Genomic DNA, 21,036 nt, shown 5'->3' on the forward strand with positions numbered 1-21,036 from the left:
GGTTACATACCGACTTCAAATTCTATCAATTCAAAGATATCAACACTTATTTGCTATAAAGTACAATATGTTGAGTGTACAACAGAAATACAGGGTAGATCCATTATCAATATCCCGTGATCTCTACCACCCAAGTAGAGTCACGCCAGCTTTGGCACAGATCCACATAGGTCTTTTAACTCAGAGCTCATAACGGACAGTTATCAAAATCAGCAACAGGTGTTATTTTCCCTGAGGTTAACGCAAAAACCAATTATATGCAAAAACAATGGACGTGGTATATCTCGTTAGCTAGGTTTGCATTAACTTCAAATAACATAGCTAACTTTAAACCTGTCTTACCTAAAGATGACATTACTCCCATCCTGACCCTGAAATATGGGGTTTGAGGGAGAGTACCAAGTGACTTCTATACCTCCCCAAATAATACTTATAGACCACCGATATATACCTGGGAATAAAACAAGAACACACCAGAGATTCCTGGGAATTATGCCAGTTGGGATATGTAAAGTATATTCTAATGCTATATGAAAGTAGCATATTTCCCTGGTATCTTATGTGTGTCCTGTTATTGCTCCACAGTGTTTGAAAGCGTGTTTGGGGAGGTATAGTATACAAGTCACTTGGTACTTTACTAAAATAGTCTCTCTGACTGTTTCTGGAGTGGAGCGACGTCACCTTAAGCTGTGACCTTGTAAGTGACGTCAGGTAAATCCCTGAGCGAGTTAACGAACCTGTGTAGATATGCGTTGCTAGGGGGAACACCTCTCCGGCACATCATGAGCACGAGCCGTCGTTCTAGTTAACGCAATATACAAGAGAGGATGGGGCGGAGCATCTGCCCGATGAGAAGGTAACAGACCGGGACTACTGAAATCACTACAAAGGCTTTATTGGCATAGGAAGCAACATTAACACACTTACGCGTTTCGCATGGCTCACAGCGCTTTATCAAAGAGCAATACCCTCTCCACCCAAAAAACATCACTTATCTGAAGGTTATTCAACTTTGAAGATGCACATTAACATTTAATGAGGTGTTAATTTAGGTACGTGCTTTGTTAAGTCAGGAACGGTCTCTGATTCTGGGCCTTTAAATGGCAGTGATGGTGATGAAGGACTTAAAAACTTTTGGTGCTTCCAAAACAAAATCTATATATATGTAATTGGATCATTTAAAAAAGGGTTTTCATTGACATGAGGGGCTTTGAAAGGGGTGAGTGGGCTGTTATGTTGTTTCTTTTACTCCCGTCATAATGCATCAAAACTTAATGCACAGCACTTTCCTGACAGAACGACACACGCACAGGGCAGAAGATAAGGGAACCAAGAAACGCTCACATCTACAGTTACAAATGTTTATAAACATTTCAGAAGACAGATGCGGCAGGACAAGGATTATGGATTTACATAAAAGGTAACACGTTCACCGAGCCAAAATAACGCTAATGGTTTTGGTAAATGTTAGCCTGTTGTACATCGGGTACAAACTTCATAAAGGCTGCTACAGTAGGTCAACCAAATCTTATTGGCTAAATTATTCATATTATGTTTTTTAAAGCACCAGTTATCAAGACAATCTGAATAGTTCAATGTGGTTTACGTGGGCCTGCACCGTTAATGGATGAAAAGAAGAACATTAGTGAAGAGGTTTATATTTGCAACTAAAACACATATTACTAGCACTGAAAAAGAGCATCCCATACTATATATAGAGCTTTGACTGGTCTCTCTATACACATCTTTCCTCAGCCCTGTCTGCGTAAAAAAAAAAAGTTGGCATAGATCTGATCTAAGTTTGAGTTGCACCTGCTGACATCTAACCTTCTGATATAACCAACCAGGTAAGCAATTTGCTGGCATTTATATTTTCCCTCGTGCTATTTGGAGGAGTTCAGGGCCCATGAGGAGTAGGTAGCATGGCTTGGCAACTAGAATGGTTGGCATAAAAGCAATAATATCCGGTAGGTCGCTCATCAGGGCTGGGCAACACCAGTCCTTATGGCCACCAACAGGTCAGGTTTTCAGGATATCCCTGCTTCAGCAAAGGTGGCTCAATCAGTGGCTCAGTGGAAGACACCTGTGCTGAAGCAGGGATATCCTGAAAACCTGACCTGTTGGTGGCCCTTGAGGACTGGAGTTGCCCATCCCTGTTTTAGATGGTAGGTAAAAGCATAACAGGACTCCGTATAGCTAAATATTGCAGCAATGGGAGGCGCAAACTGAAGTTATGGATAATCAAGAGTGGACAAGGAAACAAAACTAAAAAGTTGATCATAGCTGACACTTATAAAAGTATATGAATCTACTTTGTTGTGGGGGGAGCCTAATACACTGCAATGCAATGTGAAGAAGGTTCCTCCTGCTCAGTCTGACGTACAGTAACCATTTGAGGAAGGGACTCTCACAGGACATGCCTGTAGCCATGTGGATTCCAGTGGGAGCCATTTTCAGAAGGTTTGCAGGAAGTAGCCAAACTAGAGAGCCTGTTAACAGTTAGTTTGGTGACGTGTGGATTGCAAATCAATTGGTTTCACAACTCATGGCTCACTGGGTTAATACAGGCTACCAAGGACAGAATTAAATTGGGCACAGCCAGATGCTCCAGAAGTGAGATTAGAAGAACCAATACAAAAATATATGTTGAAACCAAACGGGCATCAATGAAGCCTGAGAATGTTATATTTCCTGAGATACCCTGGCTTAAGTTTATAAGAATGACATTGTCAAATAATGCTCAAATGATTAAAAACAACCCTGCACACCAGTCTTTTACAGCTAACACGAGATGTTGTATGCCAATGAGATATTTATCAATGTTAACGCTAATGCTAATGAAAATAAAGCTATATGTCAGTAGATATACAAATTATGTCATTTGCATTATTTATTTCATTGCACGATTGATGTTATTACCTTGGGCAGTTGTCACCATAAAAAATATAACAGGAATGGAGTTAATCAAGCCACTCTGGATAAAGATTATCCAGTTACGTGCACCAGTTACACAAGATACTTTTGTAATTTATAGCTTATAAAGTGAAGAGGGAACCATTTTTTTGCAAGTAAAAGTACATAAAAACCACACTTGGTATTGCTTATACGTTATGTGGAACCACAATTTGAGGGATTTCTAGATCCTATTCTCCCTGCTTAAGGTGGTTAACCTCTGTTCCTCCAACAAAATGATTCAGACACGGAATTCCTACGTAAATGGAGAGAGAATAGTCACCTAATGTAAGTCTTCTCAGGGCCACCTGAAAGCTAGCACCACCACTCATGCGTTAATACTGATTTGCTAGAAATACCCCCTCATCTAGTATCTTACTAACCACTTATTTGTTGGCGTGTCTAGGAATGGCTAATAAGAATACATTGGTAATATCAAGCCAATGGCTTTTATGAATGCAGTTTTGTAAAGCACAGGGTTACGATTTACTGCAGCTATCGCATTTACCAAAATTAAACCAGAGTGAAATCGTCTAAGCCAGAAGACGGACAACTCCATTGTCTGAACCCAAGAGAAGAAGCCGTTTGGTAGGAAGAACAGCTAAGTTGGTCAAAGTCCCCCTGAAGTTCTCCGAGCTGAGTTTGGTGCTGCTGTTGGGCAGGGCCGAAGAACCAAAGAGGGAGTAGATTCCAATCTTGTTTGCCACGGTGCCAGTGACAATCTCGCTGTCGTACAGGTCGAACGCATGGGTGGGGTCAGAGGTGGATTTAAACTGATGTAAAGGTTTCTGCTCTAGCTCCTTCCAGACGGTCAGCGAGTGATCAGAGGATGAACTTACAACGATGTTTCCATCTGCTGCCTGAAGAACAAAAACGAAAGCCAGTGTAGCAGACAGGCATCGTTCAGAGTTAAAATGCTCAAATAGGGCAAAAAAAAAAAAAGATATAGAGAGAGAGATAGAGAGAGAGATAGAGAGGGAGATAGATAGAGAGATAGAGAGAGATAGAGAGAGAGAGATAGATAGAGAGATAGATATAGATAGAAAAAAATCAGTAAAGAAATAAGGGCAGTAATAACACCATTAGACTTGTTTGCAAAACATTTCTAGGATGAGCATTTAAAGAAAAAATGGAAAATACTAAATCACTTAGTCCTGCAAAATTAACCCACGTAACTTCCGTTGAACGGGATTTCACGTTTAAAGGCGAAGTTCCACATAAGTCTTAAAACGCTACAGAAACAGCCCTCACTAAAATAACTAATGACCTTCATGCTGCCAAAGACAGAGGTCATTACCCTCTGCTCATATTACTCGATCTCTCTGCAGCATTGGATACTGGGGACCACCTCTCCTCCTTCACATTCTTCATACACTTGGTATCCGTAACAAAGCTCTATCCTGGATCTCCTCTTACCTCTCCCATTGTACTTTCAGTGTCTCTTTTGCCAACACCTCTTCCATCGAACCCTCTGTGGGGGTACCCCATGGGTCTGTCCTGGGACCTCTTCTCTCTTTACACTCTCTCTAGGTGACCTAATCACATCTCTTGGGTTCAAATATCCCCTCTATGCTGATGACACACACATTTCCTTCCACCTGCCGTTCAGACAAAAGTTTCTGCATGTCTCTTAACTTAACATGTCAAAAACAGAGCTCCTCATATTTGCTCCCAAACCTGGCCCTATTACTTCCTTCCACATTACTGTTGGAAGTACTATCAAATGCCCAGTAGTACAAGCACACTGCCTAGGAGTCACACGCGACTCCTCTCTCACATTCTCCTCTCACATTTAAAAGGTAACTAAAACCGGCATTTATGTCCTCCGCAATATTACAAAGATACGCCCTTTCCTCTGCAGCTTGACAGCTAAAACTCTGACAGAGGCCCTCATTGGCTCCAGTCTTGCTTACAGTAACCTCCTGCTGTCCGGCCTTCCGGCCTCTCACCTGTCTCCCCTACAATCTATCCTAAACGCTGCTGCCAGAATCACTATACTGTTTCCTAAATCTGTCTCCGCATCTCCCCTGCTGAAATCCCTCTCCTGGCTTCCCATCAAATCCTGCATCTCACACTCAATTCTCCTCCTCATTTTTAAAGCTTTACACTCTTCTGGCCCTCCTTACATCTCAGCCCTAATTTCTCGCTATGCACCATCCCGACTCTTCTGTTCTGCTCAAAGATGTCTTCGGTATACCCCATTTGTATCTAAAGCCATCTCCCGCTTTAAACCTCACTCACTGACTGCCCCACACCTCTGGAATGCCCTTGCCCTCAATATCAGACTAGCACCCTCACTATCCAAGACCCATCTTAAAACACACCTGTTTAACAAAGTATAACGCTGTGGCGGATACATTGCATCTCATACATTGCATTGCATCCCTTGCCCCTTGCAGGCACCCTTACCAGAACGCCCTCCTACGGTCTCTATACGTTCTTCTTACCTACCAATTAGATTGTAAGCTCTTCAGAGCAGGGACTCCTTTTCCTAAATGTTACTTTTATGTCTGAAGCAATTCTTCCCATTATATGTTATTTATTATTTATATGATTATGTCACATGTATTACTGCTCTGAAGCGCTATATACATTAATGGCGCTATATAAATAAATTCATGCATACAGTACATGTTTCTATAAAGACCAACTTCTACTGTTATGTAATGTATATTACCACCCCAGTACTTCCGCTTCAGCTACAATGGAACCTTGACCCCCGTACGTCTACAAGGTAAAAGGTGGATGTAGTTGGCAGACATTTTCTTTTATCCCTTCTACTGCTTCTTTTTACATTGCTGGCCCGTGTTGCCAAAACAGATGAGCTTAAAGCCGCACACTGACCTGCAGTCCTGGTTTCCGGAGATCAATGAAGCGAAGGACGGAGTCAGCACTTCCAACAGCGACACTGCAGTGAGGAGGCGGCATCGTTGCTACAGCCGTGATGGGCACTTTGCTATCCCCAGTCTCGTAGGTTCGGATGGTTTTACCTTTGCAAAGTGAAGAACGTTTACTGCACCTAACATGCTGTGTGCACCAACAGATCTTTAGTAGGAAGAGACCGCTAGTCCCTCGCATTGCACCAGTATTTCAAAAGCACAAAAAAAAAAATCAGGTGGTTGAAGACCTTATTCTATATATACAGAAGGCAGGACCTGGCTTGGGAGAAATCACAGGGGCCCAGTGCAAACTAAGTGTGGGGCCTATTCCCTTCCCGGTAGCCCTACCTGTGGGTTGGCTGCGGCGCTGGAGGGAGCCCACTCGGAAGGGGGTTCTGACATGGAAGTTGGGCCAGGTTTCTGTGATTGCTGCCGTGGGGGGCTCCCTCCCTCGTCGCTCCCATTCTACAGGCAAGAAGGTCTCAGCAATCATGGGCCCCGGTGCAATGTACCAATGGCACGCCAGCATCAAACCGGCCATGAGAAGAGGGGCGGTGGGGAAGGGGTTTTTCGACCGAAAAATTCACCATAGACATCAATGGGGATTTTCAGCAAAAATAAATTTAAAAAAAGAACAAAAACATCCCGAACGTCTGCTTCAGTGTATATACAAAATGAGCCCCGTAGGCTCTTATTTAACATGCTGAAGCCGCATCCCTCAAATGGAGAAGATTTTAGTTCCAGTCATTTGAATAAAGCGGTTATTTTCTCCAGTACAGGGAAGCTGCTTCACAGGTTACTGAATAAGAGCCTTATACGTAGTGAAACACCAGCGTCCCACTAGATGGCGCTAAATAATTATAGCATTGCATTTACCATAAGAGGAGGGCTCAAAGTACAGATACACAAATTGTCGCCATGCTTTTGCACTAACACGTGTCTTATTATGTTTTGTTTAATTGAATGAATTGGAAAGAGAAACAGTGGATAACAAAAAAAAAATTTAAATCATAAATAAATCATCTGTGATCACCCAGAAATTCACAAACTTCAGCAGGGGTCACTAAATGGAATTTCAGTATATAGAAAAACTCTGGTTAATAAATGAATAGCTAAAATTTGGCAGCAAATGATTTGCTCACCTCTATCTGACAGATATCATTAGAACAAGTTTTTGAGCCCCAATTGGTAGGCGAGCATAGCTTGGTCCGAATACAATCTGACGGACGCCCGTTTTAACATTTGTATTTTTAGTCCAAGTAAAAGCCGTCACCTTTTATAAAAATGCTACATTTTTACATTGCACAATTGCAACAAAATAACTCCAGATTTAAAATTTTTGTTTTTAAATAAAATGCATTGCAAATTGGGTCCTATTGAATGGTTATCCTGCCCGTGATGATGCCACCAGTGACCATTTTGATTTCCAGGTGGCCCCACAATTCAGGTTGTTACAATTTTATTTTGAACAGAAATAGCACAGACAATTCCCCCTTTGTAAATGCAAAAGATACTGTATTGCCAAGTGGTGCTACACTGGTAAAGCTGCACTGCTCTGCTATTACTGCTGCGGCCGAGTTTATTCGAGCATTTGCCCGTTCTCGGCCGCAGCAGTTACCTGGCGCGCGCCGGAGGGTGCCGGGCGCGCGCCGAAGCAGCGGAGGAGAGGCCCGCCGATCGCGGCTTCCCCCTCTCCGGGTCCGCCGGGTCCCCCGGAACCCCCTGCCGCCGTCCCCCACATCGCGGGACACCAGGGCTCCCTCGGGGAGCCCTGGACGCGCGTGCAGGGGGCGCAGGCACCCGATGACGCGTGACCGCGCATCGGTGACGCGCGGCACGCCGAGGGGATGCCACTTGCAAGCCGGGAAATCTCCCGGCTTGCGGAACTGGCCACACTTCAATAAAGTGTGTCGCCAGTGTATGGGCGGAAGGTGCAGCTCAGGGGGTAATGTCACTGCCTTTACAGCAGGGGAGTCTGGTTTAAATCCCAATGGCAGATCTCCTTGTGACCTTGGGCAAGTCACCATCTCCCTGTGCCTCCCTGCACCAAAATTAGATTGTAAGCTCTACGGGGCAGGGACTCCATGTCAGCACTAAGAAATAGTTAGATGGATAGAGAGAGATACATACACGTCAAAATGGATTTGAAGCAAAAGGTGGCATTGTATGCTCATTTGCATGTCATTTCCCAGAATCCCTTGCTGCAGTGGAAGCACTGTATGCTGGGTGATAATGGTGAAGGCAGGGTTACAGACCTGTCTAAGACATGCAAATGAGCATGCAGTAATATTTCCATTTGCACACACACACACACACAATACTTGTTTTAGTTTTCAAAATAGGTTCAAGTATTATGTCAAAATGGGTGCTGCTCAAAGTGAAGTCTGTAGCAAACACCCTGGAAGTTTACTTTTAAGGTACTTGGTGTAGTGCTCATACAGTATGTTAACAAGCCATTTTTAAGAGCCAGAGAAATGTTTTATTTTACCTTGCCTTTTTTAAATAGAAAGCCACCAGCAGATTTCATATTAAACCATGTTATCAAGAGGAAATAGTAAAGGCTTTTGGCTAGGGAATGGTTCTTCGTTGTTTTGTTAAAAAAAATAATAATAATAATAAATAAATAATAATGGCAGCAATGCCACCTGTTTTTAATAACAAAACAAACCTGTACGAGCTATTGAATATGTATAAACAAATACATGGCTTCATTGTATCGAATTGCCTCCCCTGCCTTTGTTTGTACCTGTAAACTGGTCCCATGTGCAGACGGCTCCGTCACAGCTCACTACCTGCTGCACCGACTCCAGCTGCCCCACATAGAACACAGACTTCTTGTGCTCCGCGTAAGTCAGACGCGACTCTATCTCTTTGGTACCATCGACTTAGTTATACAGCGGCCACAAGCGGACTGTTTTCTTCCTGAGCGGCAGCAAGGACAAATCTTCCCCACTCACGGGTTTCACAAATTTGATGGCCCCCGAGTGGCCCACAAAGCTCTGGTGCTTGATTTGGTGAAAGTAGAAGTGTGGTTCCTGCTGGCTCACGCCGATCTCGTATTGCCAGTATGCCAACCAGTTGCCACACAGCATGTGGGCGCTCTTTTGAAGGTCCTGCTTTAAAAGGGGTTTCATCGCTGGTCAAGTTCTCCATCACCGGGCTGAAACACGCGGACTTGGACACAGGAACCTGTGCGTCTCTAGGCACCTGAATCCGGTTTCCAACCATGATACTTCCGAATGTGCCAGAATGGCTTTCATCCTCCGAGCTAAAGAGTGAAGCCCTTACACTGGCACTGCATGCCCGAGAACGCTCCTCACTGCCCATATCCTTTGGAATTAAGGCTTCCTGATAGACCATTGTCAGCTTCCAAATCAACTCACGGTTTGGGATCATCTGGCAAATTACATCACCTTTAAAAAGGAAAAATAAAAATTATAGACACAGACAAACACTAACACACACTCTGACCCAGTGGACTATCTGTTTCCTTCTAAGAGCAGTATGCAAGGAGAGGTGCCATCGGCCCTAGCATCTACTGCAGCATTCACAGAAAAAAACAGTAAGATGAGGAAGCCTACGGATGAGCGAGACTGCTGATTCCACTGTACAGTACTTTCATGTATAATGCCGGCTTGCATCTATTGTCATGCGAGTGCGATACTTACCATACTGTATATGTGGATGGACAAGGCTAGAAATATTTGCCTGTATTCTCACCCAAAACCACAACAAGAAAAAAGTCATAAAAGAGATTTATAGATACACACACAAAAAAAATCTGAAGGAAAAGCCTGTAAAAGGCTGAATTTCCAGCTGAATATTCTAGAGCTTTGGGTAATTTTGGAAAACTATTTCTAGCTTTTTACTCTAAAAATAAGAAAACTGGATACACAATGTTGCTGTACAAGATCATAGTGTGTAGATGATTTGTAAAAAAAAAAAATCTCTGGTGGGCATTTTACAAACTGGAAAAAAATTAATTAAAAAAAACAAAAGTGTCATTTTTAAGCACAATTCTCAATCAAGAGCCAAGTCTGGCAATTTTAATACCAATAAAGTCCTTGGCCGACTCATCTCAATGACTGCACAGTTACAGAGAACCAATAATAAAATGACCATTACCGTGTGCCCAACTCTTACTACTTAAAACTGCAAAGTTGCAGAGAAAGGGCAGTTAAAATGTGGAATTCATTGACCATGGAGGCTGATGGCAGATACAATAAATACCTTCAAAAAAAGATTGGACATACTCAAAGAAAAAATTATTATACAGGGATATACAGTACCAGATAAGTAAGCCTATGAGGATGTTGATCCAGGGAGTAATCTGATTGCCAATATTTGGTGTCAGGGAGGAATTATTTTTTTCTCCTTTTGAGATTTAATTGGATGATATTTCTCTGGGGTTTTTTGTTTACCTTCCTCTGGATCAACATACTGTAAATACAAACACAGGATCAAGTATCTGTTGTCTAAATTTAGCATAAATTGAACTTTTTTTAACCTCATCTACAATGTAACTGTAAATGTGTAGCTAATAAAAAAGGATCTGTAACAAACAAACAAACAAAAAATACACTGTTTATGTGTTTGAAATTGTGGATGAATAAAACATGTTGAGGAGCAGGTTAGGAAGTTGAGACAAGTGCAAGACACCAACATGAGCCAGTGAGAAGTCCAAGTCATAGGTGTGTGTATACACAACATAGGAGCGCCTGTGAACTCTGCTAATTGCAGATTGGTTAGTCACAGCTCTGATTTCTACTTACCCTTACAACGCATGATTCTTACCTATAAGACAGGAGAATGGGATGTATGTGGCATACGCCATTTCTGCATTGTACACCTCCAGCTCCTCAAGCAAAGTAAGATCAACCAGCAGCGTTCTCCTATCCACGCAGCGCACCGTTTCTATTAAAGGCTCCAAGCTATTCTGCGTCTCCATAATGAAGCCCTGAGAATAGGACGAGCGGTGAGCAGAGGCCCTTCATACAGATTATACACTAACATTAATTTCCATTCAGAAATGTGGCCTAGAAGGTTCGGAACATGTCGCTTCGCTTCCCAGCCCATGAAAGAGAATGTTCCCCTATTGTACTTGTAGAATAATTGCAAACTATCAAATGTTCCCCATTGTCCAAGAAATGAATAACGTAATCATATTTATTTTGTATCCCCACTTAGTTGAACAGACAGTGGAAAAAAATATCGATTTGAAACTAAATTGCCAAGTAGAAAGGAGTTTACCTTACGGCTGGCAGGCTTGCATCGATGCAACCAAATGACTCCTTTGTTACACAGACTTGGGTTCTAAATGTAAAACATGTCACTACTATATTTTAGCCCAATTTGGTTTATTGCACATGAAGTGTTCTTTTGTATTCCTAAAATTGGGTGCGACTATAGTTAGCGGAAGACAGGAGTGAGTTTAAAATAAAAAAACACAACAACGGTCGCAGGATGAAGCAAGACTTCCATTTATATGCCAAATGTAAATGTATATTATTGAACATTTTAACTGAGCTGCTGAACATTTAGTCTCGTAAGATGACATGCTTGTTAATGCAAAATGTAAAAAAAAAAAAAAGTCAGAAAAAATAAATAAACTAGATTTAAAGTGTAACACGGTTTACATTTCTCTGCTGTGGTTACACAGAAAGACACATTAACAGTAAATTAGAAATGCCAAGCTCAGTCCTCAAGATCTACCAACAGCAAAAGATTTTCAAGGACATAAATACAGAAGAAAATTGCCAGAGTCACGTTTAAATGAAAGGTTACCGTTACAAATCTTGAAAAACACACGTGTCACCAGCCCCTGGACTGGCGTGTCACCAGCCCCTGGACTGGTGTGTCACTAGCCCCTGGACTGGCGTGTCACTAGCCCCTGGATGACTGGGTAGACCCTGAACTTAGGGTTTGAAACTTTTTTTAAAAATCTTTTAATTCAATAAACTTTACAGTGCAAACAACTTGTATTTTTGTGTAGGAAGAACACTTTATATTTAACTCGCTCTATGTCCTGTAATTAAAGACCCACTGACCTGTAGTAGAAGGCAGCTTCATATATTGTAAACACTGTACAAAAATTGACTTTTAGAACAACTAAAAATATGGTATGAAAATTAGTCTCTTGTTTTACAGACAGCTGAACTATGAATAAATAATGCTGGTAAACGGCATTGGCTAAATATACCCATTTTTTTCCTCTGTATTTCTCAAGGTATTGGAAGTGTTTTCTCAGTCTTTATTTCCTCTTCGATTGCATTCTGATCCTTACATAAAGACTTTATTAGAGGAACGGGACAGGCTTACAATCTTATAAATTGGGCTTGGCCTAATGCATATTACAGACTACATGCAATGACCTCCCAATCTGTTTAATCAAAAGCCATATATTACTGACCTTTTATCATCGTGATTATTTAAAAATGCACTTGTATAGTCGGTCAGAGGCATCTTAAATGCCCCTGTTTTAATACACGTATTTGTATTTGCATATCACTGCAATGTGGCAAGAGCACCAGGAATTCACAGCCATAGAGTACTGGCATTATTATTATTTTTGGAATATCCAAAAGTGGTCAGCAAAAGCAATGACGTGATTTTTGTTTTCAAAGTATGGACCCCAGATGCATTGCTAAACCCTGAAGACTGCATAGGTATTACAGTAAGTACATATGACTGCTAAACTGTCTTTTCCTCAGCACTTACTACACCAAAGGGATGGAGACATTTCAATATTCTTATAGATACAATATTGCCTTACCACTTTAGAATCATTTTCCAAGGGTAGGATTTGATAATTTAACATCTGAGGTGCAGAGAGAGAATGATATGCCCAGTTACATAGTGCTACCATATAGTCCTGGAGCAAGGCTGCCACGTTCAGGTGCTAAAGCCTTCCATCGCACAAAGCCAGTCTTAGAAAACAAATCTCCTAGTGCCTTATTATTGAGTTTTAAATTCCCTCTGAGACCATGCACCTTCAGGTTCACCTGAAGTAGGTGGCCATGTGTTTTGTCTATGCAGCACCTAATTTCAGTACTATTTACCAAGCAGCTAAGCCACCATCTCCTTTTATAGCGAAACTATCACTAAGAAGGTGATTTAAAAAAAGTGTGCATTAAACTACTGAACACATACATATGTGCAGTATCTAAGTTTGTGTATTTGTAATCAGTGGGATTTTAGAATATAAATAGGGGGGCTTTTGTTATTGCTCAACATTGTAAAACTATTCAAATGCAAACACACATTGCCGTTTGTATGGTCTTAATGTAGGATTGTGTATGCATTATTAAAAGATGGCCTGTCGAGTAGCCCATTAGGATTCTGGTAAGAATTTCTAGACCCATGTACTAAAAGAATCCAGTGAGGTTCTAGTTATTCCTGCAAAAGGGTTTTGATAAGCTGGTCTAAAGCAGTAAGCGTTAAAGAAAGAAAAAAGTAAAATGCTCTCACTAAACTTATAGGAAATGCAATTTTAACAAGAGGAAATACAATTCTGGAAGCAGGTGATGTACAAGTTGGAAACCTCAGTTGATTACATTGTAGGGCATGTAGGAAATCCTTTATGAAGTTAGTTAATCCGCTGAGTTTACTAATATTGGCTGGCTTCCAAGGGGAGGTATCTAATAAGCCTTTATTTGGAAATGTAGCAGGAGAGATCGGACATGGGTGTTATTGCATATTACACTATATGATATCTTCGTGACATACTGTATTTATGGGTGTTGGGTCAGAACAGGGCGCAGTGTCAGTGATTTAGCTGTGCAAACTGTGCCTTGCATAGCCAGCAGCTCTTCATTACATTACTGTTTAAGTGATCATGCTGCTATTTGTTATATAGCAAATTCGATCTTCACAAACCCAACAAGCAGTAGCAGTATAGCTTAGTTAAGCAATGTACAGTATGTAACATGGGTTATGCAAACACCAGTATTGAACCCAAATCAGGGTTTCTGGATAATGTACAGTATTGTTCTGAATTTGGCACTTTTTTCCTTCAATTTGACTTCATGAAAAGCACGTGTCTGAATTCACAGTGGTTAGGTCTCCACAGTCTGTAATTGTTTTAACTGGTCCAGTGTGTCTTGGCTCTTTAACTTATTTTGCCCATTGATTTGCGTAGACTTTTTAGAAGAGGATTTCACTACTTCAAACTTCTTGTCTCTGTAAAAGTCGCTCTTTTTTTTTTTTTATAACTTGTATTTTATTGAGATATTTGTACATGAAATACAATAAAACACACGTTGTATAGTTACTTTGTGCATCGCAATAAAATAAATACAATCTTTGGAACATATTGTACTGTATAAAAAGTGGGGGTTCCACGACTTTTTGCGCCCTACAGAGCCGTGGAAAACGGGGTAGAACAGGGATTGGGGGTAACGGGAGAAAAAAAAAAAAAGGGGGGGGGGGGAGATGGGGTAGAGGAAGGAGGATTAGGAGTTGGGAGAGGGGATGGGAAAGGATGGTATCTTATTACTAGATGTTGGAATCATCGGGTCAAGTGAAGTATTCCAGCTGTTGGCAGCAAATTGTGTGAGCTGGCTCCTGTCAGATATGACGGATGGGATATATTGGGGTCCCTATGATCACCCACTCCTAGGGGAGAACGCATCTATCACTATCATTGCCAGATTGTGTTACGCTCAACCCCGGGGATGTCTGTCTGTGCCAACCATGGCAACCAGACGTTTAGATAATTGTCACCAGTGTCGTTAACTAGACTCGTTAGCTTTTCCATCTGGCAAATAAACCACAATCGATTCCGAATCTTTGGGATGTTTGGTATGTCGGGGCGTTTCCATAATGCTGCGATCTCGCACCTCGTTGAAATTGCAAAATGAGCAATTAATTTATTTTGTGATTTTGTTAGATCGTTTAGAGGTCTGTTCAGGAGGAACAGCCAAGGATCTGGGGGAATAGTAAGGTCAAAAATCCTCTGTATCCAATTCCTGATCTTTTCCCATATTTGGGCTATTCGTGGGCAAGACCACAGCATATGTAACAAGTCGGCCGTTCCCCCGCACTGCTTGGGGCACAGAGGGGAGGAACCTGGCACAAACTTAGATAATTTGAGTGGGGTGAGGTACCATCTCATGAGTACTTTATATGCGTTCTCCTTTAGTGTGGTGCATATAGAGCTTTTTGCCGTGGCTAGGAATATGGTGTTCCAATCGTCCTCTTCCAGGATCTCTCCTAAGTCTGCCTTCCATTGGTTTCTAAATGCTGGGGTGTGTTGGTGTGAGGCTAAGGAATCGACTACTTCTCCATATATCGTTGATATAAGTCCCTTAGTGTCGGTTTCTGCCCAACAGAGCTTTTCAAATTTTGTCAGAGGGGGGTATGGGGCCAATTTGTTGTAGAATGCTCTTATCTGGAGGTATTTAAAGAATTCTGTGCGGGGAATATTTTGTTCTGATCTGATATGATCGAATGTTTTACTTTTAAGATTAAAACCCTCCAGGTCTTTGATCCTATTATATCCTTTTGATCTCCATATTGAACTATTGCTGCCTATTAGGCCGGGTGCGAACATCGGATTATTCCATAGGGGGGACATTAGGGAGTTGACTGATGTGAGAGAATTCTTAATTTTTGAAGCTTCCCAGACCGATAGCGAGTTAGTCATTGAGGTGAGCGGCATATCGATGTGTTTTCTGGAACTTTTAGGTAGCCAAATTAAACTGCTGAGGTCCAATGGGGAACAAGCAGCACCTTCCAACTCCACCCATCTCTTCAATTTAGGGTCGAGTGCCATTGTATGATGTGACTTAATTGCGCCGCTTTATAATACGATAACAGGCAGGGTACCGCTAAGCCTCCTGCTATAACAGATCTTTTCATATTTGTTTTATTGACTCTCGGTTTTTTCCCCTTCCAGATAAACTTGGAGATTTCAGACTGAAGCGAGAGTATATCTTTCAGTCTGAGTGGCACTGGTAAAGTTTGGAAGAGGTAAAGGATACGGGGGAGTAAATTCATTTTAATGCTATGTATCCTTCCTATCCAAGAAATTTTCTTGGAGGCCCATCTGGACAGGTCTTTTTTCAGTGACCGAATTAGGTTGGGATAATTTGCGCGCTTTGTGATTTGAATACCTAAATATTTTATGGATTTCCTTTGCCAATTAAATTGAAAGTTTAACTTTAACAATTTCTCAGTGTGGCTAGGGAGATTAATGTTTAGAGCTTCCGATTTGGATTGGTTTATTTTAAATCCAGAGACTTTGGAGAATCTGTCAAGTAGGTCAAATAGGTTTGGTAGGGAGGTGAGGGGCTTTGAGATTATTAATAAGATATCATCAGCATACAGGGCCACCTTGTGTGTTTGCGAGTATGCGTTTAACCCTGAGATATCTGGATTGTCTCGGATGTGCGCCACCAGAGGTTCGATACATAGGGCAAACAGGAGAGGGGATAAAGGGCACCCCTGTCTCGTGCCGCTCTGAATCTGGAATGGGAGTGAGGGGAAACCCTGATGTATAACCTTGGCTGTTGGGCCTGAGTATAGAGACATAATTGCTCTGCTCACCTGACCCCCGAATCCAAATGCTGCGAGTGTTTCTTTAAGATATGGCCAGTCAATCCTATCAAAAGCTTTTTCTGCATCCAGACTTAATAACATACTTTGATTGTTATTTTACACCTAAATTCTTAGACAAGGGCTTCTCCCAGTTCTATACAGCCTCAGCGTCCACCAAAAAAGGCGGAGTAGCTATACTTTTTAGTAATAAAATCCCATTTGTAGTCCAAACAATTAAAAGGGACGCGGAAGGCCGATTTCTAATTCTTGTAGGCACTATACATGAACAATATATCACCTTAGCATCCCTATACGCCCCGTATATACAGGACGCTGCATTCTTCAATAATTTCTTCCGAATCCTAAGTTCAATATCTCAAGGCAGCATCATCCTCGTAGGTGATTTCAATATTGTCATGCAAGCTTCCCTAGATAGATCAGGAGGAAAAGACTCAGACAACAAAAAAGCTCATTCTTCCCTCCTTAAAAACATAAAGGATAACCAATTAGTGGACATTTGGAGAGAGACACACCCGACAAGTAAAGATTATACATTCTACTCTTACCCACACACATCATATAGCAGAATCGACTACTTCTTCATTTCGGGTCAATTGGTTCCTATGGTCGCTCGTTCCGAGATCCATGATATTTCATGGTCCGACCATGCGCCAATAGAGCTACGGTGCAACAAAATTCAGGCCTTTAGACCAGGGGCGAACTGGAAACTAAATGAGTCAATCTTAAAGATACCCGTACTCTGTGATGCTATAGGTCAAGATATTGATCAATTCTTTGAACTAAATACAGGCTCTGTGGAATCTCATATTACTCTATGGGAAGCTCACAAAGCAACAATGAGGGGCCTATTAATCAGCATCACCGCTAAAAGAAAACGGGAGAGAGATGCTAAAATTGTCATTCTCCAGGACAAACTCCACTCTCTACTAATATCTCACAAGACTCATCCAAACAAACAAACAAACAAACATTGCAGGCATTAAAAGATACCAAAATTGAACTAAATATGTTATTAACGTCCAGGGCCGATAACTCACTAAGTTGGTCAAAGAGGAAGTTTTATGAAAAAGCTAACAGGCCAGATACGATGCTAGCACGAGCGCTAAAAGAGAGACAATCAAAGTTTAATATCCAAGCTTTACGCTTAAAATCTGGCATCCACACATCCAACCCCCAAAAGATAGTAGAAGAATTTGGCTCTTTTTATGGTTCCTTATATGATGGAGGGTAGTTGGTGTAGATAGAGCACAGCTGCAGACGCCCTGCAATGTGAAGCAGGGAAAACAAAACCAGGCCACTCCGCAGTAGTATTATCAAAAAGTGTATTAAGCCAGCAAACACATACAGGGAACAAAAATAGAACAGATAGAACGCACCTACGCGTTTCGTACAATAGTACTTTATCAAGGTGAAGCAAGAGTAAAATAACAGCCTATTTATACCCACCTTAAACACTTCTAATCAACTGGGTTGCGGCGTCATGCGCCGACAGCTGCAAGCAGTCGCGGCAGAGTGACGCGCATTCGCAGGGATCAGGGTGTATCAGGCAGTACACAGGGGCTGCCACGTGACCTCCGTCGCATCATAGGGATGACGTCATCAGCGTGCGGCACGTAGGCTAATCACGCTGACGCAGCGTCCATCTCCATTAGTTCGGGATATGTCACGTGATCCTAATAGTTTTTTTACAACACAAAACTTTATTAGTGAAACATAATATGTAAACAAACAATAAAAAACCAAATCAATGGCTGGTTAATATAATTTCACAAACCGAGTTTTACCAAGGGACTCATTAGAACATTAAGTCACAGACTCCCAGTCTAGGTATAATATATATCATTGTAAAGATTTAATCTATATACTTTCATTGAATAATATATTATAATAATAAACAGATACAATTACAATACCATACCCATTCCTGGGACCGAAATAGAACCTTGCTAGTTCATGGAGGCTTGCAAAACAGATGTATATATAGTACTATTACATCATAATCAAAAACAGTTTGTTGAAATAGAAAACTTGAAGTACAATATACATTTGAATTTATAATACATCTAAAAGAGGAGAAATATGATACCTATTATGTGTCTTATATACTTTAATTACAACATGAACACAGACTGGGATTGCATAACTAATATTAAGCAATACCAAACAATATTTAATATAACTATAATCAATGAGGGCCCATTTTATAACCACATGTATAAACAATATTTATAAAATTGGGATTAATGAAAAATTAATTATTTGGAAAATAATCTATTAAAGAAAAAATTAATAAGATACAGGTATAATCAATCAGAATTGTTAACTTATTAATATTAATTTCTTAATTGGTAAATACATTTGTTAATCAAAAAAAGAGGGGATTAAGATCAATTATTATGATATATTCATAAAATTAATCATAAAAAATGACTTAGATCCCACTCTGTGTTCATACCCAGGGGTGTTCTGGTCTTTAGGGTGAAAATCCAATAGGATTCACGTCTGTCTAGATACTTAGTCCTGTCACCACCTCTTGGGAGGATAGGTATTTTTTCAATTCCTTGAAATGAAAAGGAGTTAGTATTACCTAGTGAGCAATTATGGAAATGGTTAGACACTGGGTGATTCTGATCACCCATCCGTATAAGACGTAAGTGCTCTAAAATTCTGACTTTTAGACATCTTGTTGTTCTCCCGACATATTGTCGCCCACATCCACATTGCAGAAGGTAAATTACAAATGTGGAGTTACAATTTATGAAAGATTTTATATTGTAATTTAAACCAGAATTAAATGAGCAAAATTGTTTGCCATTTTTCATTTTTGAACATACCTTGCAATGTGTACAAGAGTATGTACCGAGGGGTAAATTGGGGACTGCTTTTTTGTCATCATTAGATTCAAAGAGACTTGGGGACAGGCTATTGGACAAAGTTTTGGCTCGTTTATACACAACGTTGGGACCCAAAATGATGTGTGGTTTCAATACTGGATCTAGGGTCAGCACATTCCAGTGTTTTTTTAAGATATTTTTAATTATTGGTGCTTGTTTGCTATACGGGGTAATAAATGAGGGGCTAACATTGTCCCTATTCGGTCTTTGTTCTTTCCTCAACAATGAACTTCTGTCTAAGTTGGATACTTCCTTTAATGATCTGTCCAGATCCGCTTTTTTGTAACCTCTCTTGAGGAACCTTGAATATAGGTCATTTACTTGATGATTATAGTCAGACTCACTCGAGCAATTTCTCTGAGCTCTGATGAATTGACTCTTGGGTATTCCACGGAACATGTTTGAAGGATGACAGCTGCTGGGTCTCAGAAAAGTATTTCTGGAGTTGGGTTTTCGATATAGTGTAGTTTGAATATTTAAAGTTGTGTCCACATATAAGCAGAGATCTAAATAATTGATGTGTTGTATATGAAACGAATAGGTGAAAGTGAGATTAAAGCTATTAGTGTTTAATAATGAAATGAATTTGTGCAAAGTGGTGACGTCACCCTCCCAAACAAACAACAAATCATCGATATACCTCTTATAAAATAAAATGTGCTCCCTATAAATGTTCAGGTCTCCAAACACGTGGAACCGCTCCCACCAACCCATGAAAAGGTTGGCGTAAGAGGGGGCAAAGCTTGTCCCCATCGCCGTTCCACGTGTCTGGAGATAATGAACCCCATTGAACAAAAAGAAATTGTGAGTGAGTAAAAAGTGAATTGCATCCAAAATAAAAGTGTTTTGTGCTGGTGATAAATCCGATTTATTTAAAAAATAATCCACAGCTGTCAAACCATGTTCGTGGGATATCACGGTGTATAAAGACGTAACGTCTAATGTCACCCAGAGTAGATTGCTTTTCCATTTGAAGTCATCTAGTGTATTTATTAAATGAGTACTGTCTCTAATATAGGACGGGAGCTCTTGTACCATGGGTTGGAGAAAGTGATTCACATACCGTGAGACACCATCTCCCAAAGAATCAATACTGGAGACAATTGGCCTCCCAGGTGGGGAGACCAATGTCTTATGAATCTTCGGGAGATGGTGAAACACGGGTATGACAGGGAAGGGTTTGTACAGATAATCCATGTCATTATCGTTCAGGACTCCTAGCATTGAACCCAAGTCTAACAAGTGTCTGAGTTCCCTCTGGTACCTTATGGTAGGATCAGATGGCAGTACAGCATAGGAAGACACATCCCGAAGTTGGCGCAATGCCTCCTTAAGGTAGTCATCCCTATGCTGTACTACCACTGCTCCTCCTTTGTCAGCATTTTTTATTATTAAGGATTTATTACATTTAAGATTATTGAGAGCTATAGATTCATCATAACTGAGATTACTGTTTTTTGTATCACAGTACCCTGTATTGAAAGAAAAACCTTTCTGTAATAATCTTAAGTCTCTTTCCACAGACGTGAATCCTATTGGATTTTCACCCTAAAGACCAGAACACCCCTGGGTATGAACACAGAGTGGGATCTAAGTCATTTTTTATGATTAATTTTATGAATATATCATAATAATTGATCTTAATCCCCTCTTTTTTTGATTAACAAATGTATTTACCAATTAAGAAATTAATATTAATAAGTTAACAATTCTGATTGATTATACCTGTATCTTATTAATTTTTTCTTTAATAG

General features: G+C 40.7%; 1 pseudogene; it reads right to left on the reverse strand.

The window, feature by feature from the left end:
- Positions 1-2,047: 2,047 nt before the first annotated feature.
- LOC142492293 (WD repeat-containing protein 81-like) overlaps positions 2,048-21,036 on the reverse strand; it is a 35,040-nt pseudogene continuing 16,051 nt past the window's right edge.

This window comes from Ascaphus truei, chromosome 4 (genome assembly GCF_040206685.1).
Source record: "Ascaphus truei isolate aAscTru1 chromosome 4, aAscTru1.hap1, whole genome shotgun sequence".
NCBI classification, from domain to species: domain Eukaryota; kingdom Metazoa; phylum Chordata; class Amphibia; order Anura; family Ascaphidae; genus Ascaphus; species Ascaphus truei.